This window comes from Rhinopithecus roxellana, chromosome 7 (assembly GCF_007565055.1).
Source record: "Rhinopithecus roxellana isolate Shanxi Qingling chromosome 7, ASM756505v1, whole genome shotgun sequence".
Taxonomy (NCBI): Eukaryota; Metazoa; Chordata; class Mammalia; order Primates; family Cercopithecidae; genus Rhinopithecus; species Rhinopithecus roxellana.
The window spans coordinates 115,905,739-115,915,357 of record NC_044555.1 but is presented as its reverse complement, the minus strand read 5'-3'; the positions used below and the strand labels follow the sequence as shown (position 1 = coordinate 115,915,357).

The 9,619-nt window shown below is 40.9% G+C and overlaps 1 non-coding gene across 1 annotated transcript; it reads left to right on the top strand.

Moving 5' to 3' along the window:
• The first annotated feature begins 788 nt into the window (after nucleotides 1–788).
• Nucleotides 789–893, top strand: LOC115898925. Its single transcript, XR_004058574.1, has one exon. It is a non-coding gene; the product is annotated as a small nucleolar RNA U13 (small nucleolar RNA).
• The last annotated feature ends 8,726 nt before the right edge of the window (nucleotides 894–9,619 follow it).

Here is a 9,619-nt window from a genome sequence, read left to right as displayed (position 1 = left end):
ATGTGTCTGTTGGCTGTATGAATGTCTTCTTTTGAGAAATGTCTGTTCATATCCTTTGCCCACTTTTTGATGGGGTTGTTTGTTTTTTTCTTGTAAATTTGAGTTCTTTGTAGGTTCTGGATATGAGCCCTTTGTCAGATGAGTAGACTGCAAAAATTTTCTCCCATTCTGTTCACTCTGATGGTAGTTTCTTTTGCTGTGCAGAAGCTCTTTAGTTTAATTAGATCCCGTTTGTCAATTTTGGCTTTTGCTGCCATTGCTTTTGGTGTTTTACACATGAAGTCCTTGCCCATGCCTATGTCCTGAATGGTATTACCTAGGTTTTCTTCTAGGGTTTTTATGGTCTTATGTCTAACATTTAACTCTCTAATCCATCTTGAATTAATTTTCGTATAAGGAGTAAGGAAAGGATCCAGTTTCAGCTTTCTACTTATGGCTAGCCAATTTTCCCAGCACCATTTATTAAATAGGGAATCCTTTCCCCATTTCTTGTTTTTGTCAGGTTTGTCAATGATCAGATGGCTATAGATGTGTGATATTATTTCTGAGGGCTCTGTTCTGTTCCATTGGTCTATATCTCTGTTTTGGTAAGAGTACCATGCTGTTTTGATTACTGTAGCCTTATAGTATAGTTTGAAGTCAGGTAGCGTGATGCCTCCAGCTTTGTTCTTTTGGCTTAGGATTGTTTTGGCAATGCGGGCTGCATTGAGTCTTAGCTTTTAACAAAAATGTTTCAAAAGTAAAATAACAATAAAAAGGCTCTAGAATAAGGATATAAAGAAAGAATAATACTTTCGTAGTTCATAAGCATGATGATTGGGTATTCACACACATGCATGAGATATGCCACCCCCCCCACCTTGTTAAGATATTGGCGCATAACCCGTCTTACATGGAAAAAAAAGAAAAAAACAATTTTACAGTTGTACCAGTTGTACAATGTGTTTGTGTTTGAAGCTAAGTGTCATTATAAAAGTCGAAGTGTTTCAAAAATTAAAATTTATAAAGCAAAAATGTCACAGTAAGCTAAGTGTATTAGTACAGAAGAATTTATTTAATAAATTTAGAGTACCCTAAGTGTACAGTGTGTATTAAGCCTATGGTAGTGTACAGTAATGTCCTAAGCTTTCACATTCACTTACCCCTCACTCACTGACTCACTCAAAGCAACTTCCAGCCCTTCAAGTTCGAGTCACGGTAAGCCTCCTATACAGCTGAGCCATATTTTTTGTGTCTTTCACAACATATTTGTACTGTACATTTTCTAGTTTTCAATATATTGAGATACACAAATACTTACCATTGTGTTACAGTTGTCTACAGTATTCAGTACAGTACCATGCAGTATAGGTTTGTACCTAGAAGCAATAGTCTATCCCTTATAGCCTAGGTCTACAATGGGCTATACCATCTAGGTTTGCGTAAGTACAGTCTACGATATTTGCACAATGATGAAATTGCGTAAGAATGTATTTCTCTGAATGTATCCCCACGGTTAAACAACACATGACTGTATGTATCTCAAGAACTGGGTCCAGTTATCTGCACAGAGGCTTCTCTGCTAATACACAGGAGATAAATTTGTAGATATGATCACAAAATGGCTTGTGAATATAGGATGAACTTGCTACAGTAATAACATTCTCTGGTTTGTTTCTATCTTCCATGTAGTTACTCAGTAGCTACTGTCAATTCCACCTCTGAAATGTATCTTAGATGTTTTTCCACATTTCTTTTCTGATTTCACTTACCTAGGTCATCATATTTTCCCCGGAACTCTAGCAATGCCATTCTAACTGCCTTCTCCATTTTTACACGTTTTCCTATGTTCAGTCTCATTCTTTTCAAATTCATCTTCCACACTATGGCCTAAAGAATCTCTCCAGCAATCAAGTCTGATCGTATGCCACACAAGACTTTTTGTGTAAAACCATCAATGACTTTTCACAACATTCTAGGAAAAAACACAAACACATGCACACACACACACACACACACACACACACACACACACACACTTAAGCCAGATAACCAATCAAGTTTTTTATTTTGTTTTATTTATTATACTTTAAGTTCTAGGGTATAATCAACCTCAATCTATACTTTCATCTTTTTCTCCTAAAAACAGTCCCCAAATAACCTAAGCTACCACAGTGCTTGCCTTGACGTTTGCTACATCTAAAACATACTGAGTCCTCCTTTTATCAGCTTATGCTGTTCCTGCCTCCTGAAATGTCTTTCCACACTTTGCCCATGAATGTACTTTTCCATCGAGACCAAAGTCAAATGCAACCTTGTCTTTGAAACTTTCCCTGACCCTTCTACATAAACTGATTCATTCCCTCTCGCTAATTCCACAATACATGTTTAATGATACTATTTTGCACGTTTCTGTTTTTTATCTTGTATTTTTGGGGTTTGTCTCCCTCCATCCATATATTCTTAGCACCTTAAGGGCATGACAGCATCTTCCTCATTTCACATCTATCTGAATTTATTAAGGCTGCTGTTATAACATAGCATAGACTGGGTGGCTTAAACAACAGACATTTATTTCTCACAGTTCTAGAGGCACCAATAGATTTCCTTCCTAGTGAGGGCCTGTTTCCTGGCTTGCAGATGATGGCTGTCTAGCTGTATCCTTGCATGGCAGAGAGAGAGCACAAGTGCTCTACTATCTGTTCCTCTTCTTATAAGGACACTAAATTACATGCTGGGAGCACCACTCTCTTGAACTTATCTAAATCTAATTACCTCTGCCAAGCCCCACCTCCTAATAACATCACATTAAGGGTTACAGCTTCAACACATTGAATTTGTGGGGGACACAAACATCCAGTGCATAATACCTACCAATTTGCTCCTATCCCATTTAGTGTTTAGTATAATGTTGAGTGTATTATAGGCTTGGAGGCATGAAAACCAACCTTTCAGACATTCAGTTGCTCTGAGGTCTCTGACTGCAGTTGACAGGCAGTCCTGCTGCTACACTCTGATCTACCATTGTATTCCTGTGGAGGCCCTCCTAACCTCCAGCCTGCTCTCAGCCTGTGATGAAACACAGTGGGAATGCTAAAGCAGACAAGCCTCTGGGAGATTTAAAACTTGGCTGGGCGTGGTGGCTCATGCCTGTAATCCCAACACTTTGGGAGGCCTAGGCAGGTGGATCACAAGGTCAGGAGTTCGAGAACAGCCTGGCCAATATGGTGAAACCCCATCTCAACCAAACAAACAAACAAAAAAATACAAAAATTAGCCAGGCATGGTGTCATGTGCCTGTAGTCCCAGCTACTCAGGAGGCTGAGGCAGAAGAATCACTTGAACCCGGGAGGCAGAGGTTGCAGTAAGCCAAGATCACACCACTGCACTGCAGCCTGGGCACAGAGTAAGACTCTGTCTCAAAAAAAAAAAAAAGACACCTTTGATGGATGACTTTTGCTTTATGATTTTCCTTTGGCCTTGCTGAACTCTCTTAAGCCTAGGGTTAGGGTAACTGTTCTGTAGTCTAAGACCATCATATAACCTTTCTGCCTTCTCTCTTTCCTTCACAAATGTCCACCCTGTATTATGGTGTAATGGTTCTTCTGGCCTTTTTCCCCCATTTTCCCTCACAAGCAGTGCCCCTAAAAAAATCTCTTGTATGGTAAATCCACTTGTGTTCATCCATTCTTACACTGCTGATGAAGACATACCCAAGACTGGGCAATTAAAAAACAAGCGGTTGAATGGACTTACAGTTCCACATGCCTGAGAAGGCCTCATAATCACGGTGGAAGGCAACGAGGAGCAAGTCACATCTTAAGTGGATAGTGACAGGCAAAGAGAGAGATCTTGTGCAGGAAAACTCCCCCTTACGGAACCATCAGATCTCGTGAGACTTATTCACTATCACAAGAACAGCACGGGAAAGACTTGTCCCCATGATTCAATTATCTCCCACTGGGTCCCTCCCACAATACATGGGAATTCAAGAAGAGATTTGGGTGGGGACATAGCAAAATCATATCATTCTGCTTCTGACCCTCCCAAATCTCATGTCCTCACATTTCAAAATTAATCATGCCTTCCCAACAGTTCCCCAAAGTCTTAAATCATTTCAGCATTAACTCAAAAGTCTGCAGTCCAAAGTCTAACACGAGACAAGGCAAGTCCCTTCCGCCTATGAGCTTGTACAATCAAAAGCAAGTTAGTTACTTTCTAGATACAATGGGGGTACGGGCATTGGGTAAATACAGCTGTTCCACATGGGAGAAATTGGCCAAAACAAAAGGGGTTACAGGCTCCATGCAAGTCTGAAATCCAGCAGGTTAGTCAGATCTCAAAGCTCCAAAATAATCTCCTTTGACTCGATGTCTCACATCCAGGTCATGCTGATGCAAAAGGTGGGTTGTCATGGTCTTGGGCAGCTCTGCCCCTCTGGCTTTGCAGGACATAGCCCTTCTCCTGGCTGCTTTCATGTGCTGGCATTGAGTGTCTGTAGCTTTTCCAGGTTCAAGGTGCAAGCTGTCGGTGGATATACCATTTAGGGGTCTGGAGGACGGTGGCCCTATTCTCACAGCTCCAGTATGTGGTGCCCCAGTAGAGACTCTGTGGGGGCTCTGACCCCACATTTCCCTTCCACACTGCCCTAGCAGAGGATCTCCACGAGGGTCCCACCCCTGCAGTAAACTTCTGCCTGGGCATCCAGGTGTTTCCATACATCCTCTGAAATCCAGGCAGAGGTTCCCAAACCTCAGTTCTTGACGTCTATGCACCCACAGGCTCAACACCATGTGGAAGTTGCCAAGGCTTAGGGCTTCCACCTTCTGAAGCCATTGCCTTCGCTGTACCTTTGCCCCTTTTAGTCACAGCTAGAGTGCTGTGATGGAGGGCACCAAGCCCTAGACTGCACACAGCAGAGGGACCCTGGGCCGGGCCCATGAAACCATTTTTTTCCTCCTAAACATCCAGGCCTGTGATGGGAGGGGCTGCCACAAATGCCCCTGACATGCCCTGGCTACATTTTCCCCATTGTCTTAGTGATTCACATTTGGCTTCTTATTTTGTATGTAAATTTCTGCAGCCAGCTTGAATTTCTCCTCAGAAAAAATGGATTTTATTTTCTAATGCTTTATCAGCCTGCAAATTTTCCAAACTTTCGTGGTCTGTTTCCCTTTTAAAACCGAATGCCTTTGACAGCACCTAAGTCACCTCTTGAATGCTTTGCTCCTTAAAAATTTCTTCCTCCAGATACCCTAAATCATCTCTCTCAAGTTAAAAGTTCCACAAATCTCTAGGACATGGGCAAAATGATGCCAGTCTCTTTTCTAAAACATAACAACAGTCACCTTTGCTCCAGTTCCCAACAAGTCCCTCATCTCCATCTGAGGCCACCTCAGCCTGGATTTCATTGTCAATTTCATTATTAGCAATTTGGTCAAAGCCATTCAAAAGTCTTTATGGAATTCCAAACTTTCCCACATTTTCCTGTCTTTCTCTGAGCTTCCCAAACTTTTTCAACCCCTGCCTGTTACCCAGTTCCAAAGTCACTTCCACATTTTTGGGTATCTACAGCAATGCCCCCCTCTACGGGTATCAATTTACTGTATTCGTCCATTTTCACACTGCTGATAAAGACATACCTGATACAGAGCAAATTACAAAAAAAAAAAAAAAAAAAAAAAAAAGGTTTAATGGACTTACAGTTCCATATGGCTCAGAATGCCTCACAATCATGGTGGAAAGCAAGGAGGAGCAAGTCACATCTTACATGGATGGTGGCAGGCAAAGAGAGAGAGCTTGTGCAGGGAAACCTCCTCTTATAAAACCATCAGATTTTGTGATATTTTTCACTATCACGAGAACAGCATGGGAAAGATTTGCCCCATGATTCGATTAACTCCCACCAGGCCCTTCCCACAACATGCAGGAATTCAAGATGAGATTTGGGTGGGGACACAGCCAAATCATATCACACATCACCATGCTTAGTGTAGGCTTTATGGGGACCTTGAATAATACATTATTTGTTTGTTTGTTTGTTTGTTTTGTTTCCAGAGTCTCACTCTGTCACCCTGACTGGAGTGCAGTGGCACAATCTTGGCTCACTGCAACCTCCATCTCCTGGGTTCAAGTGATTTCTCATATCTCAGCCTCCTGAGCAGCTGAAATTACAGGCATGTGCCACCATGCCCAGTTGATTTTCATATTTTAGTAGTGATGGTATTTCACCATGTTGGCCAGGCTGGTCTGGAACTCCTGACCTCATCAGGTGATTCACCTGCCTTGGCCTCCCAAAGTGCTAGGATTATAGATGTGAGCCACTGTGCCCAGTGACATTAGATTTAAATGAATTAATGAGTCAAATAATGGTGCATTTTTTCTCCTAAATACCAGATGCCTTTGTGCTACACTCTGGCTGTTCAAAGTCCTTAATCTTACATAATCCTCAACTCAGATCTTCTTTTTTTCCCCTCAATTTATTCTTATGTTTGGACCTGGGAGCTTCTGGAGTTATTGATCGTCTATTTATAACAAAGGTCATATAAGTCATTTGAACAGAAGAGAGGGAAACACTGGGTAGAAGAGGGCCGTTCACTATCAAAGCCCCCACCCTCAAGCCTGGAGACCCACAGCCCTAAATGGGGACAGGCATTCCTGTTTTCATGCCCAAAAAGTTGTCTTTTGGCCTGCCACACTCCCTATGCTGTACCCATGTAAACCCATGTAAACCTCAAACCTCAGAAGCAGACCAGCAGGTGAGAAGATGAGAAGACAAGCAGACTGATGGCAGAACAATGCGACAGAGAAAGAGAGAAGAGGAATGCCTGAACTCTGAGAGGAGTTCAGCTGTGGGCAGTTGGAAAGGAATTCAGCCACTGGATGACCAAACTCCAGGGAAAGATCATCTTCCCACTCCATCACCCTTGCTGACTCCCCATCCATCTTTCTGAGAGCCACCTTCACCACTCAGTAAAACCCTACATTCATGTTTCAAGCCCGTGTGTGACCCAGTTCTTCCCTGGATGCTGGACAAGAGCTTGGGATGCAGAAAACTGTCACACTAGCCCCGTGCCCTTGTGAAATGGCAGAGGGTCCATTGAGCTGGTTAACACTAAAGCCATCTATGGATGGCAGGGCTAAAAGGGCACATTGTAACACACGCCCACTTGAGCTGCTGCACCTGTCCATCTGCATATTCCCCCTCCCCTCAGGGTTTTGAGCAGTGGCAGTGACCGAACAGGCAAGCCACATCCCTGTTGCACGTCCTGTGAAGGAGATCAGGGAACTCTCCTGTTTTATATGGACCTATGACTAGTGACTAATAACTCACTCATACTTACTTTTAAACAAGGAGGAGCTGAGAAAATAATATTTATAATTGAATAAAGTGGGATTATCAAAAATTGTAAACTTACTTTATATTTGTACAAAACTTGTCTGAAAGTATTTAGTATATGTCCTGGCTTTGCACTTGTTTTCAACTGCAGTTTTTAAAGAGATAACTTAAAAGGTATAAGTATAACATCAGAGGAAGAGTGATGCAGTGCCTGCAGTACTGAGCTTGTTGCTGTATTTCTATTATTATCTGTCAGTTGAATACTGACAGTATGGGCAACAAACAGAGAGAGGATTTCAGGGAATGTCTGGATATAATTACCTATAATACACGTGTATGAAAGAAGGGAAACAACTGTAATAATTACAAAGTTGTTATTGAACCCTTTGATCTGTCAGCTAAAAGACAGGAAATAAGATCATCTCATAGCTTCTAAATTATGGTTGAAGTTACACTGAGCTAGATCAGGACTGTTATCTCTTACACACACACACACACACATTTCTTGACCTCAGATGCAGAGCAGTGTGCTAGCTAATCACATCCTTCAGATATGGTACTCTTTCATTATTGATCTATACAAGTTTCCTGTCTTACCTTAATCTATTGTTTTGTCCTGACTTCCTTTTGTATTTGTCCATTTTGCATTGCTTTAAAGGAATACCTGAGACTGGGCAATTTATAAAGGAAAAAGATTTGGTTCATGGTTTTGCAAGTTGTACAAGCATGGCACCCACAACTTCTTGGTTTCTAGTGAATCCTCAGGCAGTTTTTATCCATGGTGGAAGGTAGAGAGAGAACAGGCATGTTATATGGTAAGAGAAGGAGCAAGAGAGAGATGCCAGGCTCTTTCAAACAAACAACTGTTGCACGAACTAAGAGAGTGAGACTCACTCACTACTGCAAGGACAGCAGCAAACCATTCATGAAGGATGTACTCCATGACCAAAACACCTCTCACTAGGTCCATCTCCAACACCAGAAATCATATTTCAACATTGGATTTGGAGGACACAAATATCGAAATCAAATAACTGCTCCATCTTCAAGCTCTTATTAATATATGTCTTTGGATAGGTATGTGTCTTTGCAAAATTATACAATATATAGTATAGTGGTTAAGAGTGAAGATTCTCAAGATAGGTTGCCTCAGTTTAAATCCTTGCTCTCGGGCTAAATAGCTATGCAGTTTTGGAAAAATTGCTTAACATCTCTGCTATTCCATTTCCTAGCATTATTGTGAAGAGTTAATAAGTTAATTAGGCCTGGAGTGGCGGCTCATGCCTGTAATCCCAGCATTTTGGGAGGCTGAGGCGGGCAGATCATGAAGTCAGGAGTTTGAGACCAGCCTGACCAACATGGTGAAACCCAGTCTCTACTAAAAAACAAAAGTTAGCTGAGCATGGTGGCGTGCACCTGTAATTCTAGCTACTCAGGAGGCTGAAGCAGGAGAATCGCGTTAACCTGGGAGGCAGAAGTTGCAGTGAGCCGAAATCGTGCCATTGCACTCCAGCCTGAGCAACAGAGTGAGACTCCTCAAAAAAAAAAAAAAAAAAAAAAAAAAAAAAAAGAATAAAAAAAGAAAACTATGTATTTAGAAAAACATCAGGCACATAGTAAGCCCTCAGGAAATGCTGGCTATTCTTATGTGTACACATTTCTAAATTACATGAATGATAGTCCAATGTCATTGTATTTCTTAATTTTTCACTTAACACTGTATTTGTAAAATTCACATATAATAGTGTAAGCATATCTAGTTTATTAGTTTGACTGCTTTAGACTATTAATCCATTATCTATTTGTGATGGATACCTAGATTGTCTCTAACTCTCAGCTACCACAAACAATACAATTTCTAATATGCCTATTGGGATTACATTCTGCTGCAAGTAACAGAAACCAAATAGTGGTTCATTTATCTCATGCAATGAAAAGTCTATAGGTATATGGCTTCATCCTTTGCAATAATTCAGCGTTAAAATATAGTTTGTCTATTATTAATAGAGCTATACCAGGTTTTTTTTCTGTTGTCTTATTTAGTGTTTGCTACACATGCACACACACGTGTGTGTATGTATACATGTAGATATAGATAATTTATGTTACCGTTAATCTTGTATTTTGGATATATATTTTATAAGCAGTATATAGTTTAGTTTGTAAATGCAACCACAAAATGTTTGTTTTCTAACTAGAAAATTAGTCTGTTAGCATTCCTTTTGATTGCTGGCTTATTAGAAGCATTTCTATCATCTTAGTTTATGATTTGTTGTTTTTAATTTTTAAATTATTTCTCTT